The following is a 20707-nucleotide window of genomic DNA, read 5'->3' on the forward strand; positions in this document are numbered from 1 at the left end:
ACATAGGACGTCCGTCGCCAATACATAGGTTTCTTGACGAAGTACAGCCTAAAAATCTATAATACCTACACAAAAAATAATCCCAATTTTCTTTAAGTTTAGTCGTCGCATAACACTAGTTGTGAGATAAACCTCTAATACCGAAATGTAGATTTTTACTTATCTCTCTGGTCCCAGTACCCTATACCCCGAAACGAATTTCAGGAGTGTGCTGCGAGAATTGCCTTGCTAAGGAAAAACGCCGTATGAACTCCCAGGCGTTGCCAAATTTCCTTTGGTAAATCACGATTACCAGGGAAAACTTGTAAATGTTTTTCCTCCAATTTTTTATTTAATTTTGTTCGCGATTTCACATAAAGTTTCTGAAAATTTTGAGGAAAAGTATTCATAGTTTTCCTAAAAAAAGCATTTTACCGAAGGAAATTTGGCAACTCTCGAATGTTCATACGGCGTTTTTCCTTAGCACGGCAGTATAGCTGCATCATTTCCTAGAATTGTTTCCTCTTAGGAGACATTAGAAAAAACAACGACATTTCGAGCTATAAATTACCAAATACGTAACGTTTATTCCGTATACACATTTGCAATTTGCCAGGAGCATGTAGTGCGCCAAAGATTCTCTCTTCACATCATTTGCGTCATAATTTTCGATTGAATGGAGCTTTATCATTTCGCGTCCGTAGTATCCGAAAGTTAACTGTAATTGGACGTAATCGCTGCTTCCTCGCTCCTATGCGAGCGACTCGCGCTGCATGTCTACACTTCCTGGCGCGGATTGCGAGTGTTCCGCTAATATTTACCGCAAAATCCAGCAAATTCGGCCAAAAATGAGTGAAAGTCGTTACGCGGCGCCGTGCCAGGAACATGGGGCATATTTGCGGTTTCCGTCGCTGAGGCAACTCGCAAATTGCGAATTTTGGCCCTCGAATCCTTCGAGTAGTGAATACATGATCATAAGTTTATCGTCTTTGTAATACACCCTGCACTGTTGCCGCAATTTGCAAAATTGTACAGCTCTCCTGTAATTTGCAAAATTTTGCCGTTCTCCTGTAATTTCTATGATTTGCGAGACTGTATGGTATCCACCGAGAGGAAAATTTTCATGTTCCAGGCTCAGAGTCCGAAAGTCTCGGGTACTGGAGCCGTAGCTTTGACTGCGCTGGGTTCGGGTTCAGTGGCCGGAGCAATCGGTGCTACATTCGGAACTTCCGGCCTCTGAGCCCGGAACGGACGGTATGCTTAGACTGCCTTACGCAGCAAAGACACCGTAACTCCATTTCCGGATGTTAAAATTATTTTTTAAACAAAATTCTCTGTTACAAGAGAACCTGGTCACCTCCTTCCTTCATATTTTCATCAATATTCCTTAAGGCAATTCACATGGTGTTTCTGAAAGTACAAAATAAGATTTTTCGCATGTCGTGTAGTGGAACATTTTGTCTGAGGAGAATGTTCCAAATCTGAAATGGAGTTTCGGCGCTTTTTTCTGTGGACGGCAGTAAACAGCCCGTAAGTACGGCTTTCATCGCCGGACTTTTTTTTCTTAGTGTAGCTTCCCGTAGAGAATTCCCCACCCGAAGGTTGTATTCTGCTCCATAACTCGTTCCAACTGCTTTTTCTCGAAAGCTTGGTTCTTTTCAAAGTTGTAGAGCACAAAAATGAAAGTCGATTCAACACTGGGGGAGGGGTTGGGGGAGTTTACCGCAAATTTAAATTAGCAGCGTCAGAGGGAAAGAAAAATGACACTTATTGCGTGGAAATGGTTATTCACCCGCTACGATTGCCAACTCCACGATTCGATTCTCCATGTTGGATTGCCGTGGTCCTCTCAGAGTCAGAGACGGTCACGAGTGATTTTTCATATTTTTCTGCGTTATAGCGTCTTGACGGCCGCGGCCGGCGTGGAAGTCACGAACGGAGATCCTTGCGAGAGCCTCCTCGAACTCCTCGGCAGCGCATGGTGGATTGGTGGCGGGGTGGTAGAGGCGCACAGTGGATCGAGTCAATTAGAGAGGTCGGACATGGAATTTTTGACTGCAACTGCAAATATGATGTTTATTTCGTCACATTTTAAATTTCCTGGGGCGTTTCCAGAAGAAAATTTTACGAGAAAACCAATGAAACCACTTCTAGAACCTCAAAGTTTTGCCTAAACGCACTGGAAAAAAAAAAAACACTTTGGATCTAGATCCCAGACTCTTGAAAACATTGACAATTGACAAAATACTCTTGATTCAATCGAATTTTTGCTCGAATCAAAACGAAATCCGCTGAAACTTAGAGGCTTGATTCTTGATTTAAGCTAGATTCTGATTGAATCAAGCGTACTTTTTCTTGTCGCTATTTTTAAGAGTTTGGACTCTAGATCCAATGCGGGTTTTTTTTTTTTTTTTTTTTTTTTTTTTTTTTTTCAGTGCGGAGTTATAAGCGTTTAAAGTTTCCGAACTTTGTCCGACCTCTCGTGTTGACTCGATCCACTGTGCGACGGCGGCGGGAGCAAGAGCAGGTCCTTGACACCTCGCGGAGTGGCGGGTCTCCACCTGCACTCGCGGATCGCGGGTTCGCGGCGCGGATTTGCGACATCGCCGCCGCGGACCCCGGCGAGCCCGGCTTTCAGACCCATTACCGCGCTAATCGCATGCGCGTCCGCGTTGACAGGTCGATCGGGAAATCCCAGATAAGGGTTCCGGAGAGGTAAAAAGAATTAATATTGGGTGCCCCAGAATTAAATGGCTAATCTGCAGAAGCGCGATAATACATGTGTCATAATAAGACTATTTAGCAGTGGTGAAGATAGAGGGTGCGGACGGGGGTCGTCTCCCCCTCTTATTACGATCCAGGAAGGAGGAATTTTTGTACTGGATGTTCCAGGGCAGAATGGCTGCTGCAGAATCGTGTATAATATACAGGGCTACTCAAAAGTTACGCACCACTGGCCATGAGGGGGGTGGTCATTTGAAATTTTTGAGTTGGCCCCCGCTCTCCTCCCCCCGAGGGGATCCAAAACTGGAAAGTACATAAAAAATGTTCCCCCCTCGATATGAGGAAAAACGTCTTAATCCGCAAATCGATATCATAATTAGAACTAAAGTTATGACCAGTGGTGCGTGACTTTTGAATAACCCTGTAGCATTTAGTATGTGTATGTATAAGCCGCTCTTACGGCGCGCTAGGGCGTTCTCTGCGACGCCTACTCGCCACAGGAATCTGTCATGGTAGAGATCCTCCGGAAGTTGGTATCTCTCCATCTCCTCACGTATGCCCTCTACCCACCATTTAGTATGTTAGTAGTAATTTTAGTAATATTTAGTATATTAAGCAGTAGCATGGGTGGAGGGTACCCGGGGTCCGTCCCGCCCCCCTTCCGCATTACGACCCAAAAATGGTCTGTAATGTCTGTAATATGGTCTTTAAACGATATTTTTAGGAATTATACTTAGAATAAGAATTCCATGAGTCCACGTGAGAATTCCATTAAAGCCTCGAAATGGTAAATCGTAGTTTTTTCTGAATTTCGGCATCGTGACTATGGGCTGAAATTTATAGAAAAGGCTACCTATGTAGTAACAAGTATTGACGCTGATTTCGTTAATGCTCCCAAGGTCTCAAAGTAAAGGAGTAAATCAGAAGGTTGCCATGGGTCTCTGATGGGTGGAACTGTGGAAGGGCAAGAAACTTGGTTTTTGGAAATGGTACTTCTCATGAAATCCCCCCTTTGAAGAAAATATTTTGAATTTTTTAAGGTCACCATTGGCCATATCGTCTTTTCTCTGACGTACCTAATGGCGTATCTCAATTCTCAAGTGAGCCCTGTTTTACATATAGACCCATGCTTTCTGGGGCTCGTGCGGAAATCGAGATACGCCCTAACGTCAGAGGAGCGACGATATGGCTATACTATTTTAGAACCTAAAATTAAGCTGCATTGGAATAAAAATCTTACTTTCAGAAAGTTTAAAAAAGCATGGTCTTAAGTATGCTTTCGGAATCATTGTAGACGTTAAACCAACAGTTGTGGCATAATAGAGATTTGTATCATATTTCATGATTATATTAGTCAGTCGTCATAATTCGTTGTTACTGCAATTTTGTAAGAGATACACACTCCTGCACTGCCGTGCTTAGGAAGAACGCCGTATAAACATTCGAGAGTTGCCAAATTTCCTCCGATAAAATGTTTATTTTTGAGGAATGTTATGAATATTTTTCCTTGACATTTTCAGGAACTTTAGGTGAAATTGCGAACAAAATTATCTGAAAAGTTGGAAGGAAAATATTCATGAGTTTACCAGGAAATCCGTGTTTTATCGGTGGAAATTTGGCAACGCCTGAAGGTTCATACGACGTTTATCCTTAGTACGGCAGTGCACTCTTATAGAAATCACGTACACGTGTATACATTGCATCATAAAAAGGCTAAAAGCAACAATACCCTAATCGGCTTTTGAGAGAACTCAACCCTCTGTCCCTCCTGTCCTTCAAAGAGCAAAAATCTCCTCCCGAGTAACCCCCGAGGGCTCCTCTCACATTCAAAACACGCCGAAGCTTTCTCTAGTTAATCGGTAATATTTTTGACTCTAGTCGTGGGAGGGTATCCTGGCCGTTTCGATAAATAAAGGAGTAATATTTCGTTACGAAGTGGCCGCGGAGTTTTTTCGGGGCCTGGAAGAAAGTGGTCGATTTTTCTGCGTGACGCCCGGCGGCAATTCGTAGAAAGTTCGTGAGTTGAGACTGGATGCCCTGCACGATGCGGACAATGTAGTGGCGCTGAAGCTGAGTGCGTGAAATACCAGTGCAGTTTACTCAAAACCGCATGCTACTCGCACACTTTTACGGCTAAAAAGTTTTACTGGCCAATATTATGAATAGACTACGGAAGAATCTCAATAGTTTAAGCGTTCATGTTGTTACGCCATATGCATCTTTGATGACTCTTTTACTTTCAGACGTATAAGTTCCTGTTTTAAATTAGTTAATCTAACTTGAAGCACATTAAAATACGTTGTAGGGACACTAAATATCGTAGGAGGGCTGAAGTCCCTTCAATTAGTCGGTTATGCAACGAGCCTACTTCGAAGTTTGAATAGTGGTATCATTCAGTTTCAAGTTCAAAAAACCAATCTTTGCTCCAGTGCTCTAATCTCTATTTGCAGCGTTCCTGGTGAAAGGGTCGTCGTTAGGAAGATCGTTAGGAAGACAAATTGACAGGAACAAATCAATGACCCACGTGCTAATATTTCATCTAACTGTTTCTCTGGGATAGTTTACAAAATTTCAAAAGTAAAGATTCACTTTGTAAGTGCCATCATTCCTTGATACAAAATATTAGGGCCCTTTCAAGGATCCGGATGATTTTTTTTATTGATCTTTGTGTTGATTCACTCGTTATTTCCCTCTCTCAACATTCCTCGAAAGATTATGTCTCGCGATAATGCTCCTCCTCTTCGAAACTTACCGCTTCCTTTTCTAGCCTTGCGTTAAAGTCTCCGTGGCTATTGATCAACGCCCGTAATGAAGGTTAATGAAAGGTAAAGAAAACTTTCAACAATTACTCACTGAAACTAGTGAAAGCGAAAATGTACCTGCAATTTAAGATACCATTTCTTATCAACCTCCTCCTCCCTCCCTCCCTCCCCCCCCCGTACTCATGTTGAGTTTTAGTTTGAGCCAAATTTTCTTGTCTCTCTTTTCGCCAAATTTTTTCCAACTCAATTTTGTACGGTGTTATCAAAATCTCAAACCATAATTTGAATCCCCTCTTCATGACCAGGGTGTCTACAAGACCAGAATTTCCGGAAAGTCCGGAAATAGTACTGCTTTTTTAAGGGGGGTCCGGAAGCACTGAAAAATGTGGAATTTGGCAAGAGGCCCGGATTTTTTTCGGTCGTTTTTGTCTCAATTTGAGCAAGATATTCAAATTTGTGAAATTTTTCGAATTTTGTCAAACGGAGGTACTGAAAAAGTACTGAATTTTTCTGTTGAAGAGGTACTGTATTTTTTGGGAATGTACTGAAAAAGCACCTTAAAAGTCCTGATTTTTGGCCAGCCTGTTTTAGTAGACACCCTGATGACGCAAAAATATACTTTAATTTACATGTTTTCCCCTTTTCTTGAGAACTAGACGTTTTGCACAATGTGTGAGGGATTTATGTTTTTTTTCCCATGCCACACACTCACGAACTATGTAACTAAGTATGCGGGCACAGCGTAATGACAATTGATGACATTCAAACCACTGTGGACTCACATGAATCAACCATCGGTCAGTCTATGTATGTATATAGGTTAGCAAGTCACCGGAAGTTCTGATTGATTCGTTTTTCATGAGATCCTCGCAGAAGTCTCCTCTCCGTGTCCCGTTTAGGGTCTCCGTTACAAGTGGATCATAACTGGTCGCTTTCAGATGATGTTGCACGGCAAAGGGGGGGGGGGGAGGTCTATTTAATATAAGTTAGTCGTACCATCGTGGGATCATTCATCACGACATCTCCTCGCTCTGTTCAGAAAAAAAAACGAAGTTTCATTTTTTCTTGAGCCTCGGACGGCCTAAAGACATATCCACTGTAGGGCTCATCTCAAAACTTTAATGATACTTTACATCATGTTGCTGGTCGAGTAACAGTTTCTGCTAGAACGCGTTTGCACTTCAATCCCTCCGTGTATTATCACGCGATTGCATCCAGATCTAATAAAAAAGCAGATCGCAGAAAATCGCCATGGCCGACTTTTAGGCGCATTTGGCGCGTTGGCGCCTGTGAGTTTCGAACATTGAAGACTCAGTATTTTCAAGTCTAGTGTGTCTTACAAGATTGATCAATCTTGGATCAATAGACCCAAAAATTCTTCAATTTTTGGTAGATGTAAATTTAAAAATGCTTACACGCGTGAAGATTAGAATTGACCCTTTTTTTCAATTTGTTTGCGTATAGGTCCCTAATACTGTTAGGTATATATTCAATAAGATTTTTCTCAAGCATAATATAGATTATTTTCTGATTTCAGGAAGAAACTGAAGAGGTCAAAGACGCTTTGGTAAGTCCTGTTTTATTCTCTTGATTTTACTTTCCACGAGGTTTACGTCACCTCGTCAACTTGTCACGGATCCCGAATAGCGCACAGTGGGAGAGATGTTGACCTGATGGGAAGTAAATACAGTTAGGACTCGTCGAAAACTCGACCTCTGACTCGAAAATTTGAGACCCGACATTACTCTGACCAGTTCGTTTCAGGAAATTTGTAAAGAGTGCAGCCCAGAAAAATGAACAAATAGATGAGTAAACGGAGAATAAACCCCTGAAAGACGAAAGTAAACCAGCCTCTCAAAATTCCATTTTACTAAAACGAAGACAACCCCGTTTGTTGAATGTTTAATCCAGTTTATTGTGTAATGAAATCTATATTCAATTGCATATTTAAATTTAAATCAATCAAATATCCAAATTTGGAGTATTTTGAACTTATAATCTCCTTACATCATTTGAGAAGAGCCTCATCAACATATTGCGCTAAAATAAAGTCATATCTTTCTTCGTGTACCACTTCCTTCATTCATGATTTCAGTGGATTTAAACGTGGCAGTCATTCTAGGTCTGTACGTAAAATGCAATGAACACTTTTAATGTGCATCGCACAGGATGCTAAACATCACTTATTCCCTTAAAAAATCAAATACTTTAGTATTATTTTTAGTTACGATCAACTTTGTCCAAGACCTTTTGTATACGTGGAAAGTGCTATCTTTAATCCTTGAGCTATTTCAGTAGAACCTCAAATTTGTAAACTTCCTAAATCGAGTCCGAGTCCACTGTGAGGAGCATCATCCTAAATTTGAGTCAGCAACCTGATCGGTGATCTGGTCTGATCAACTCAATTTGAATACAGCCGGAGAAAGAATTCCCGAGCCGTGGACCGGGGGGTGAGGGGGGAGGGTGTGACTCAGTGCGATCGACGCGTAACAGTCGGGTTGACCGTTAGTTACATTTGAGCCGATTTCTTTTTGTGATCTAACCGAATGCGGTCATTTCGGATTATGATCGAAACGGACCGGTGTCCCTTCGGAGCGACTCAGACCCGGACTTTCCGATACTGTTGCTTCATCGATTGTGATCGTTGGAGTCCGTTGATACTCTTAAGTAAGAAAGTAAGAAATGACGTAAATGACCAGCACCGATCGAAGTTAGGAAACTCGAAGGATCAGGTGGCAGGATTCTCTCCCGGTTTCTTGCAAGTAGAATCAGCGTCCATTGAAGCGGGGGACTACGGGACGATATTGTATCGTGGATTTTTTAAGCCAGTTTGAAAGTGTTCACCACGCACTGTACATATGAGGCTCTTACTGACTTCGGTGAATCAATCGAGCTTTCTGCCATGAAATTCGAAGAAAGCACTATTACAATGACACCTTGCAATCCGTACAAACAGAGCTCAGGAAAAATACTATTACTGACTCTGACTTTTCTTAAGATGATTCGACGGTTGCCATTTTTTGTGTCAGAGCGACGTGCGATATATCGCATCAATTTGTTCCATAATTTCAGCTACTTGACATTTTTTCGAATTTTGAGATCGCACTTCTGTTTTCATGAGACTAAAGAATTCATGTTCCAAATTTGACAAATAAATTTAATGTAAAAAAGGTAGGGTTATTTTAGAGGAAAAATATCGCATTACATATTGATATCGAAACTGCACTCGAATGCGATATTTTTCATCTGAAAAGACCCTGCCTTTAAAACGTTGAATTTATTTGTCAAATTTGGTACATGATTGCTTTAGTCTCATGACAACAGAAGTGCGATCTCAAAATTAAGAAAAAACGACAAGTAGTTGAAATTATGGAATGAATTGATGCGATATATCGCACGTCGCTCTAACACAAAAAATGGCAACCGTCGAATCACCTTAAATTCGACTGATCCTAACCTAACCTAACCGACCGCTAGGGTCTGGACCGAGCTTTATCCTCGCGACACAAACTATAACACTTGACTCAAGCTGCTAAATGGAAGCTTAACTAGAATTGCTAGAACACTCCCAATGAGGAAACCAAGTCGGCTCAAAAATTTTAGGAGAAACCGCAGGCCGACTCGCGCGTCCGGCGGCCAATTGACCGAAGGTCAAGCGGCGTGGCGGCAGAGGGTTCTCGGCGGGCGATTAATTTCGACAATTACACGATTTAGTAGCTCCGCGGCGCTTGCATAATCAACAAGTCCCCGAGCCGGGAGCGCCACGAAAATTCATAATTTATGCACTTCTGGGAGGAAGCGCAAGCACACCCCGCGACCCGGGGCGTAACGGGTGCCACCGGTGTGACAGCGCCACCGTGCCGCTACTTTCATTTTTATGAATGAAAGCGTACGTCCGAGCCGTGCGGACCGCGAGCCAATCTGACGCTCGCGCCGGGTTTTTTGTTTTCATTCATGGTTAGCGCCGCCCGGATCCGGCGAGCCGCAACCCGGATCTCTCCGCGCATGCGCATGCGCATTTGTGTACCGAGTCGTACTTGTACTTGTCCGCGCTAAGTAAGAACGCCGCACGCGCCATTAGGCGTTGTCAAATTTCCTTCGGCAAATCATGAATTTGCAGGAACATTTGTGAATATAGTTTGTAATTTGATCTAAAAGCAGGGTATCTACAAGTCCGGAAATAGTACTGATTTATTATGGACGGTCCAGAAGTACTGAAGAAGTGCGGAAATTCTGCAAAAAGGTCCGGAATTTCTTTTAATTTTTTGTCATTTTTGTCGCAATTTCAAAGTTTTGAAATTTTTCCAATTTCGTCAAATGGAGGTACTGAAAATGTACAGAATTTTTCTGTTGGAGGATATACTGAATTTCTTGAGAATATACTGAAAAATTACTTATTTTTGACCAGCCTGTGTTTGTAGACACCCTGAATTTGATCTGAATAATTTGCGAATTTCGAGGACAAATATTCGTAACTTTCGTCAATAATAAATATTTTCCAAGAAGAAATTTGGCAACACTCGAATGCTTTTACAGCGTTTTTACTTAGCTGTGCTCGTCTGTCGCCGCGTAGTAGTGGCCATCGTTTGCAGACCGTGCACTCGAAAAAATTGGCGAGGAATTACAAGATGGAGGCGCCGGTTTTGCTTCGGACGCCATCTGGCCGTTGTGACGTCACTAAGGCCAAATGGCGAAGAAAGTCTTTAAATAGGGACTTTTCAAGTGTGGGAATTTGATTAATTTCATTTGAATTGGAAAATATTGAGAAAGCTACGTAAGAAGATTTCTTCGGTCTTTTATTTGAACGATTATTAGGAATATTACGGCAGAATACTCTAAATTGCTGAAACATGGGGGAAAAAGCACGGGTTTGTTGGATGATATAGAAATTTCCAATAAATTGTGCGGTCTCCAATCACTTGTAGTGGTATCCCAATAAATTAGGTTACCAACCCAAATGTCGCGGTACTACCACAATTAATCGGAAATGTCCAAATCATCCAACAAATCGAGGTAGTAACTTAATTTTAGGGGCTAACCGCCTACAATTTTTTTTCGGTGAACACATTTTTAAAGCAGGTAATACCGCCTTGTGGCATTACAATGCAGTTTTTTTTTATTTTATTTTAGATATTTTCTTCAATTTCTCATGTTCTGATCCCGAGGAGTGGAAATTCAAATTTTTATGGCGGGTTCAAGTGTTGCTAAGATTTTGCATCGTGAATTGTAAAAGAACCTAAATGCCTTTTCAGTAATTTTAATTTTTATTTGGAAAAAGCTCAACACATTTTGGATTTATTTTCATGAGAAGAATTTATAATGAGGCGACCGTAAATGGTGAGGAACACTCGCGCAACCGTAGAGACATTTGATAATGCGTACCTGAACCGTAGTTCAGTTTCTGCAACCGGACTTTTCAGCACCGGAACTTCGATCCGGTCATTTTATATGAAGTTTTTTTCCCCCCTTGTATAAGGTCTAGATACTTACTCAAATTTCCATCAATTTCCGATCAAATGGTGACTGGTGAGCACCATCTATCATCAAACTTTTGCTGCCTGCATTTGACCGCCATTTTTGTCATCATTTTAATCGGAAATTGACGGAAATTTGAGCGTGTATCCAGGCTTAAAGCCACCACCGCGGGGAAGCCAATTGCTGTCCCTTTTCGAAACATATGGCAATGATGCAAATGGCTAGTATTCGCAGTACGTGGCTGAGATACATATGAGGAAGCTTATTAGAAGCAAGCGGCGTCGCAGTATCTTCGCGTTTTGTCTCGTGAATATCAGTACCGTATCGTGATTCGATGAATCGATTGATCTGCCTAAACCTATGAAAAAGAATCGATCATCATAGAGATCGCAACGAATACATTAACAATCGATTCTTTCCCATAACTTCAAATGGGGGAAATATCGATAATCAATAACGATGACTCATGCTTCACCACTGGCGTTTTGTCTTGTGGATACCCATAAAGGATACCCGTCCTCGGTCAGTGTGTACATATATTGATTGGAAGCCATTCGAAATCGGGATATCGAAAAGGATCGCCGCACAGTGCAACGAGTCAATTAGAGAGGTCGGGTGTGAAAATTTTGACTAAAACTGCAAATTTTGATGTTTATTTCGTTACATTTTCAATTTCAACGGGTGCAAATGCCAGGGAGTTTCACGAGAAAACTAATGGAACCACTTTTAGAACCTCAAAGTTTTGTATGGACGGAGTTATAAGCGTTTAAAGTTTCCAAATTTTGTCCGACTTCTCCTATTGACTCGATCCACTGTGCGCCGGCGGAGACGCAGGAATCGTGAAATTTATCGAGACGAGTCTCTGTTGGTCGATTGAAACCGATAGCCTTTCGATCAGTCAACCGTCCATAAGTGATTGACTATCGATTTATTTCCTCGATTTCTACGATCGATCGCGCTTCTGCCCGTAGTGGTCATCACCAGTAGCAAGGCGTGAATGATCGATTATCGATATTTCCCCATTTGAAGCTATGGTAAAAAATCGATTATTAAGGCGTTCGTTGCGAACACCCTGTTCATCGATCCTTTTCCATCAGTTGAAATGGCAGATAAATCCATATATCACGAAGCACGCCACTGGTTATAGCTTATTGGGCCAAATCAGGAAGCTGTGGAAATGATCATCTTCTCGTGGAAAGTTCATTTCCTCAAATGTTAAGCATTATGAATTTAAGTATGATCCGTCAGTTTTTGCCGGCCTAGTTCCCAGGCGGATTGGAAGTCGGATGTCCGTTTTGGGGAAAAAATGGTTACGATATGAGTGTAAATTTCAGGATTCCCATCAGCATATTTTATTTCTGTGCACGGAAGAAGTATGGGAAGCTGTTCGATCGAGTATTATTTTGTATCGTTTTTTGATCGGATATGGGGCATGTGGGTAAGAATTTAAATTTTAATTAACTTACATGATATGTAAATGATATGTACATCAATGTATACATGATATGTACATCAATGTACATGATATTACATGTAAAATAACATGATGCATATTTATTTGACAAGTCTAAACCGGAAACATAGCGTACCATATTACCTACAAAAGCTTTCTCTAAAAATGACGATTTTAAAACTGCAAGCTTCAAACCACCGCGCCGCCACACCTCTGATTTAGTCCGACTTTTAGGGGAAAATAATGTTAGTGGCTCCTGGATTCTACATGAGATCCTCCGGGAATCTATTAATAGTAACCTGTACTCGATTTTTGTCAGTGTCAATCATGCAGCTAGCTCCGTTAATAACTAGTCGCCTGATGAGCTCTGTGTAAGGAATCTAGCACTGGCTCCCAAATTGCCTGAGGATGATATGGACTTCATTTTGCAATCTGACTTATTCGAAAAAGTACTCAGCTGCATATAAAAACAAATGGCACTTAGGTTGTTTCGAAAGTGACCAGGAAATTGTAGCTCCTAATCGCAAATTGTAGTCCACATGTAATTAGAAATTTAAAAACCACCAACATTCTTTATCCATCTCACATCCATTCAAATTCATATGTTGGAATACGTTTTACTATAGGTAGCGTTGTAAACTCTCCTATTGTTTGCGTGTGAATAAATTTGTAAATTCAATACATATCTCATGATAAGATTCAAGTATCAAACACTGGAAAAAAACACATTGGATCTAGAGTCCAGACTCTTGAAAACATTGACAAGAAAAAATACTCTCGATTCAATCAGATTTAAGCGTAAATCAAAACGAAATCCGCTTAAATTAAGAGGCTTGGTGCTTGATTTAAGCTAGATTCTGATTGAATCAAGAGTACTTTTTCTTGTCGATGTTTTCAAGAGTCTGGACTCGAGATACAATGTGTTTTTTTTTCCCAGTGAGGCACTTTTCTGGAGCGGTACAGCTGTGATTCAAAAAAGTTTTTCTCTCGACGTCAGAAAGAGAGTCGAGCTTTCAAAAGAATCGTATGTCGCTGCTTGTTTGCGGAGCTTTGCTCCACTTCTGTGAGGCCAGCGGGCAGCCAGCGGCGCGACGCTAATGAGGCCTCGTAAAATATGTCAACTCCAGCCCATTTGCTGATTTGCTGCAGCCGATGCATTATTGATGTGCCTGTGAGCGTGTACACTGTACAGCTCTACGCCCGGCACATCTACCGCCGCGCCGGTCATCTCCGGAAGTCCATCGACCAACTCATTTGCAATACTGCCGTCCTGAGGAAAAATGTCGTATAAGCCTTCAGGCGTTGAAAAATTTTCTTCGATGCATGCAAAATTGCTGGAAAACTTGTCGATATTTTTCTCCCAATTTTTCACAGAATTCTACTCGCAATTTAATCTACAATATCTAAACATGGCAAGGAAAAATATTCATAACTCTCCGATAGAATGAACATTTAATTTGAGGAAATTTGGCAACGTCATATGGTTCGTACGTCTTTCTTCCTTAGTACGGTAGAACAAGTCAGTCGTATAAGTCTGAAATGAAGAATTCTTCCCTTATGTCCTCTAAATATCTCCAAGAAAAAATTGCTTGCGGAATTTCAGGTCATTCATCTCGCAAAGAGACTCCCAATTTCTTAAGAATACAAAAAAAAAAAAAAAAAAAAAAAAAAAAAAAAAAAAAAAAATTCAAAGAAAATATAAAATGATACTCAAAACAATACTAAACCCATCCACTCCTAATACGATAACTCAAACAGTAAGTTCAAAGTTCGAAGAATTAAAAAAATCATCCCCAATATCAAGTCAGTGAAATCAGAATAAACAAGTTACAAGTTTTTTCCTTGAGTCACGAGTGTTTATTTTTAGTCATCCTCGTTGAAATCCAACTTTTTTTCCCATTCTCTCTTTTTTCTTTTGCGAATCATGTCGCACTGAGCCCCACAAACGTGAGTGACGAACTCCTTGCGGCTATTAAATATGATATTTGTTCATAACAGTCCCAACGAGGAGCAGTTTTGAGGCCACGAACCAGTGGGCCCGGGCGCCGACCTCCGACAGTTGTTCGTTGTCGCTCAACGTAACGGTGACACATTCGCCAGGAGCTTCTTTGCTTTGCGAACTCTTTCCTCTACTCGTTCGAGGAAGAGCATTGCCGTGCTGAGGAAAAACGCCGTATGAACATTAGAGAGTTGCCAGATTTCCCCGGATAAAACGTCTATTTTTATATTTTCCTTTGAAGTTTTCAGGTATTTTAGATAAAATTGCGAATAAAATTCTCTGAACATTCGGAAGGAAAATCTTCGCTTGTTTGTTGCAAACTTTGTATTTTATCAAGACAAATTTAACAACGTCTAAAGGCTCGCACGGCGTTCATCCTTAGCCCGGCAGAGTAGTCCCTCGACCTCATGCAGGGAATATTTTGCCGTTTGTTATTTCTGCCGTACAGGTACACACTGCACAGAGCGAAAGGTGTGCGTGTCATCATACTCTGAGAGACAAAGTTCTGACCTTGGAACTTTAGCACGGTATTCCGACCGCTATATTCAGTTCAAGAACCGTACTTTCGGTGCATCTAAGTGAACTTTGCCATGAACTGAACTTCAGAAGGAGTTCGAGTGAAACGAACCAGAACCTTCTTCTTCTTCTACCTTTTGACTAGGGCCGTGACCCTGTTTGTCTAGCCTCTTAGCCAGAACCTAAGTATGTCAAAGTAAGTAGGGCCAAAAGTAATAGTTTCATGCCCTTAATGTACTTATACACGGTAACATGAACCGAAAGCATAGTTGCAGAACTGAATAGGACACGACCGATATCAAACACGATATCGGTTCATCTGATATTTTTTATTCGGGCTGAGGGGGGGGGGGGGGTGAATTTTTTTCTTATATTTATACATCACTGTAGATACCTGGCTACGGCCGAAGAATCTTCTCCAGAAAACGAAGTATCCGGTATCACATTTTTGGTAGTTTTAATCGTGGTAGGCTCGCTCACGGAGGGCGGTACACCCATTACGCCCCCCGGATCCGTCTATGATTCAAGTCTCCAAAATTGCATTGACGACTTGACTGGTGTCTTTTAAAACGCGTCTGAAGTGAGAAATTTTAAATTTTTACTTCTCTCCGTTTCAAATTTACCAATATTTCTCTTCCTCGTAGGATATTTCAAAATGTCCCAGATCTTCCAGTGTGGACCTTTGAACGCTTGCGCCAGACGCATTACGCTTGTTTTCGATTCTTGAGACGCCCATGCATCGTGTTTAACTCGAATTCGGCAAGTCATTCGTACGCACCTTTTCCCCTTCAGTTTGCCTATTTTCTGTGTTAAAGGATTGTTTTTAGCACCTCACAAACCTACTTTCCCAATACTGATCCCATTTTTTGATACATGTGGCAACGTAGCCACAGAGTGACCGTGCTCACGCAGTGCTCGTTGCACACGCACAATCTACTTACAAGGTGCGCGTGCGTGGGCGAGGTGACAAACGAATTAGTCGAGGCTCCAGAATTCAAAATGAGATGTAATCAGCGTTGCCAAACCGTAGAGGAAATGATCTTTTAAAATTAAGAGCCCAAATACTGTTTAAAATTTCCGTAAACTACGGACGAAAGTAAAGGGAAAGTCAAGGAATCTTGAAATCTTGAAGTCTGAGAAAAAAGTCAGGGAAAATCGGGGAATTTGGTAATGAAGAAATCATGGAAACTCCGCAAAAATTAAAGGTTTGGTTGTTTTGCTTGGGGGCAAAACCTCAAAACCTCAAAAATTGGTTTTATGTTTATAACAGACGAATTCGTCAAAATTAAAGACTTCTGTAATATACTACAGTAACATAGATTACTATAATATACTACAATAACATAGACATGCTACTATAATGTACTACAATAACATTGACTAACTATACTATAATACTACAAGAACCTGGACTACTATATTCCGCGATTTTCGATCCAAATTCAAGTCTGACCCCAAAATGGGATTCGGAGCGTGAAGCAAATCGACGGTGTAAGTCGGCAATCACATAACTCGTTTGCGGTGTCTGAAAATCTCCGCCTCTATGTTATTTTTTTAAAAGAGAAGAAATTGACGTCATTCCTTGAAGTTTATGCAGAATTTTCTTCGCACAGAGAAGAAAAATCACGGAAGTTTTAAAGAATTGCCGTTGAGTAGTTTTCCATTAAAAAAATAACGTATGACAGGAAGTCTGCGACGTCGCAAACCGAGTTATGTGATTGCCGACTTACACCGTCGAAATGTAACTATCTACGGAGGAAAGGACCTCACTTCATTGACAATTAAAATTGAGTTTTTAGTTTGAACTTTAGATGCGTGTTCAAAAAACATTTCGAAATAAAAATGGACATAGATACGTCAAATCAGGCTTGATAGAGTTGAAGTTGACCCTACTTCGATTATAAAATGCGTTTAAACAAATTATGAGGAAAGAAGTCATAATCATTCATTTTTTATCAAATGGTTTTTGTAATTGGCATCGAAATAAAAGTGACAACGTTGTTAAGCTGCAGTAGTAAGGCCCCCTCAATGATTCTGTCGCAGGATTCTAAAAAAATTTATTTTTCATTTGATGAATGGTAGTCCTACGCAAACTAGATACAATGAACTGTCACAGGCGTGGTATCGAAGTAGTCAGAAAATCTCATGCAGATGCTGGGGGAAAAAACATTTGTCAACTCAATCTCTATAAGGTCGCACCATGACTTTACATGCATGCATATTCCTTTAAAAAAAAGTTGTTTCAGTTTTTTGAGAATTGTCGAACTCGGCAAAAATTTCTAGTGTTTGAAGCACTCTTATTTTAATTTTTTTCCTTTTGGTGAGAATAATAAAGTAGTATAACTGTATAACTCACTGGGAAAAAAACTCATTGGATCTAGAGTCCAGACTCTTAAAAACATCGACAAGAAAAAATACTCTTGATTCAATCAGATTTAAGCTTAAATCAAGAACCAAGCCTCCTAATTTGAGCGGATTTCCTTTTGATTTAAGCTTAAAGCTGATTGAATCAAGAGTCTTTTTTCTTGTCAATGTTTTCAAGAGTCTGGACTTTAGATACAATGTGTTTTTTTTTTTTCTAGTGCAACAAAATTTATTGTTTTCTATTTCTAACCAAGGAAATTTCTTTAATATAACATGTATTGCTAATTACATAAATCTACGAGTCAGAATTTCTTTCAGTCATCATGTTCTACGCATTATTTAAAATTTCAGTGAGTGCAAAAAAAAAAGAAATAAAATCCAACTAATTTTACTTTTTAATACCTACTTTCAATCAGAGCAATGCTCCTTTTCCAGAGCTTCGAAACGATCTTAAAGTTCAACCGGTGCACAGTGGATCGAGTCAATGGAAGAAGTCGGACATGAAAATTTTGACAAAAATTGTAAAATTTTACGTTTATCTCATCACAATTTTAATTTTAAGGGGTGCTTCTTATAGACAATTTTAAGAGAAAACCAATGAATTTATTTTTAAAATATCAAACTTGCATATTAATGAAGATTTATGCTTTTAAAGTTTCTAAATTATGTCCGACCTCTCCCATTGACTCGATCCACTGTGCGGTGTTAGATTAGTGGACCACAGTCCATCCGAGCGAATCCGTGTCAACAGCAGCTGATCCTCGGCCGTCTCAGTGAGAATGCACTTGCGAAGAGATTTTTACGATCACTTTCACTGAATATTTCGTTGAACAAAAGTTCCAGAAATTCAACCACTGAGTCTGTTGTGTTTAAATCCGACAGGACTGCTCTCTGCAGATTTAGCGTAGCTAAACGGATATGATTAATTTTTATTGCCGGGATAATCTGGCGTCTCTTTATCGTACTTTGAAGATTTGCCGCTAGCCAGGGAACACGAATACTCACCTGTGACGCAAAACAATAAAGATGCCTCTGAGAGTCGAACAAAATAGTCTGCATGGCTTTAAAAAATATATTTAAATGTGCGTAGAAGTGAGAAATCTGGATTCTACGCACACATGACGCTTTTCCATAATGGACCACTCGACAAGGTACGAATTTAAGCAATCTGATTCTAGTTTCTTAACCAGAATTTCACGTAGAACACGATTCACGCAACGAAAATTACTGAAATCAACTCCTAACGAAGATATAAACGCTTTTATTTCACATTGGTTACGAAGAATTTGAACTGCCCGCTCACGTGAAACTCAAAGCTCTACGTGAGTCAAATCGAGCACTAAAACGGTTTCAGCAAGCTTCTCAAACGAGCAATGTTCATTTTCCACCGTGTGTTGTTACTACTGTAAGCAATTTGCTGTAGCTGAGCCAAAGCGTCAAGATTGAGGTTGTCAGATTATTATATCGCAGAGACTGTCATGATAACGTCTAGCGTGCGATATGAATCACGTAGAGCATTGACAGTATTTGTGAGTTTTCATGAGCGGGTGGTTTAAATTCACGCGTCAAGAATAATTAATTATCTTCGTAAGGAGTTGATTTCAGTCATTTTCGCTGTGCGCACTGTGTTTTACGTGAAATTTTGGTTCAGAACCATGTATCAGAATGTGGCAATTCGTACCTTGTCTACTGGTCCATTGTTGACATACTTACGTTTGATCTATAAGTCTCCCAGAGTTTTATTTTTCCATAAGAGGACTCTGATCGCAATGTCTTACATTGAGATAAATTTATGAGATATTAATGACGAGCCAAATATTTGAATTTTTATGACACACTAAATACCACCTTCATAATTGAGATTTGCCTTTTGGGTTTTGATAATGGTTAGAGAAATGAGCAGAAGGATAGGACAAATCGTTCCATTTTGGTGCGCTGAATGGAACACACTAAAGCATCCTTTGTCATGCAACTATTCATGCTCCAATGTTGTCTGTATTGCATATTCGAAAAACTGAAGGCGCGCGGGGCTTTTCTCGCATTTGTAGATTTTTCAGTCGTTGGTTAACGCGTGATTTAAAGTCAGCGGCGGAATATTGTCCCTAAGAAGTAGAAGCGTAAAAAAAATCAGCAAAAGTGACCAAAGACCGCCCTTGGGGCCTTTTCTGCTCTGTACCCCTTGCGGTGTCACGAACAGTGGCGTGGCGTGAATTGCGATATATCGATTGTTATGCCATTTGAACCTATGGAAAAGGATCGATAAACAGGGTGTTCACAGCGAACGCCCTAATAATCGATTCTTTACCATAGGTTTAAATGGATCAAAAATCGATACATCGCAATTCACGCCACGCCACTGGTCACGAACCGCCGTAACCGCTAAAAAACCCGCCGCTGACCGTAAAAATACGTGACGAGGCATGACGACTATCGATTTTTCCCGATTTGAAGTTATAGTAAAGAATCGATTATTAAGTTGTTCGTTATCGCGGGTACCCTGGGAATCGATCCTTTTTCATAAGTTTAAATGGCCGATGAATCGATTCATAGCCAAGCACGACTGCACAACTCGCCACTGGATGAAGTAGCGACGCACGACTGCTATCCGTCGAATCGTGGAGAGCGGGGCAGAAAAGGGGGGTGTCATCGTTGACCGTGTAATTAATGACCTCCAACGCAGTGATGACATCATCCTCAACGAGTATCCATCGGTCATCAAACATCGATTACTGCGATCGAGCGTGAAGCACGATCCTAGGGAGAAAATCAAATCTCGTAAGTCGCATGCACGAATGAGCTCGATGAGAAATTGGCTTTCGAGTGTTCGTGGCTGTAAAATCAAACTTTTTTTTTTTTTTTTTTTTTTATTTTTGTTTTTTTTTTTTGCCGTGAGAGGATGTCATTCGAGTCGTTTTTAGTTCCGCTTTGTTTCTGTGTGAGGTTCATTCCGCAGTGATTGCTTTACAATAGTTCACTCAATTTTGTTTCATGATATTTTGATGTCGTAGACGGTTAACGCTTCCAAGTCCTTAAAGCCAACGGTTGATATGTAAGGGAAAGAAAATTTTAGAGGCAGGAGACAACTTAATTTCTTTTCTTTACCCTTCTATTCTCCTACCGTTTGTAAATCTCAAGAGATCGTTATGACATGAACAAAAATTAATCAAAATTAAAAATGGCTTACCCTCAGTAAACAAGACTCAATTTATCTCTTTTGGAATCCTCTCTTTTAATGTGATAGTGGGGTAAAAGTAGTATGTATAATAGAAAACTGTACCAAATAATGATTTACATTAAATCGTACCAAGATTCCCATGTAAGCATTATAAAATTTCCGTCATTTTTACCGTACGTTTCCGTTAATTTTACTTTGAATCTGTGTCAGTTAAAATTGCAATTTTACGAAATAACTTCAACCTACAATTTCGTCATACG

At 40.4% G+C, this 20707-nt stretch overlaps 1 protein-coding gene across 4 annotated transcripts in view; it reads left to right on the top strand.

Moving 5' to 3' along the window:
* Nucleotides 1-20707, top strand: part of LOC109042198 (uncharacterized) — a 198010-nt gene that overhangs the window by 71281 nt on the left and 106022 nt on the right. For all 4 annotated transcript variants that reach the window (XM_072300351.1, XM_019058826.2, XM_019058828.2 and 1 more), the window contains one exon: nt 7003-7032. The gene's annotated coding sequence lies outside the window, so the exon portion shown is untranslated. The remainder of the gene's footprint in view (nt 1-7002; nt 7033-20707) is intronic.

The sequence above is a fragment of the Bemisia tabaci genome, chromosome 5 (genome assembly GCF_918797505.1).
Source record: "Bemisia tabaci chromosome 5, PGI_BMITA_v3".
NCBI classification, from domain to species: domain Eukaryota; kingdom Metazoa; phylum Arthropoda; class Insecta; order Hemiptera; family Aleyrodidae; genus Bemisia; species Bemisia tabaci.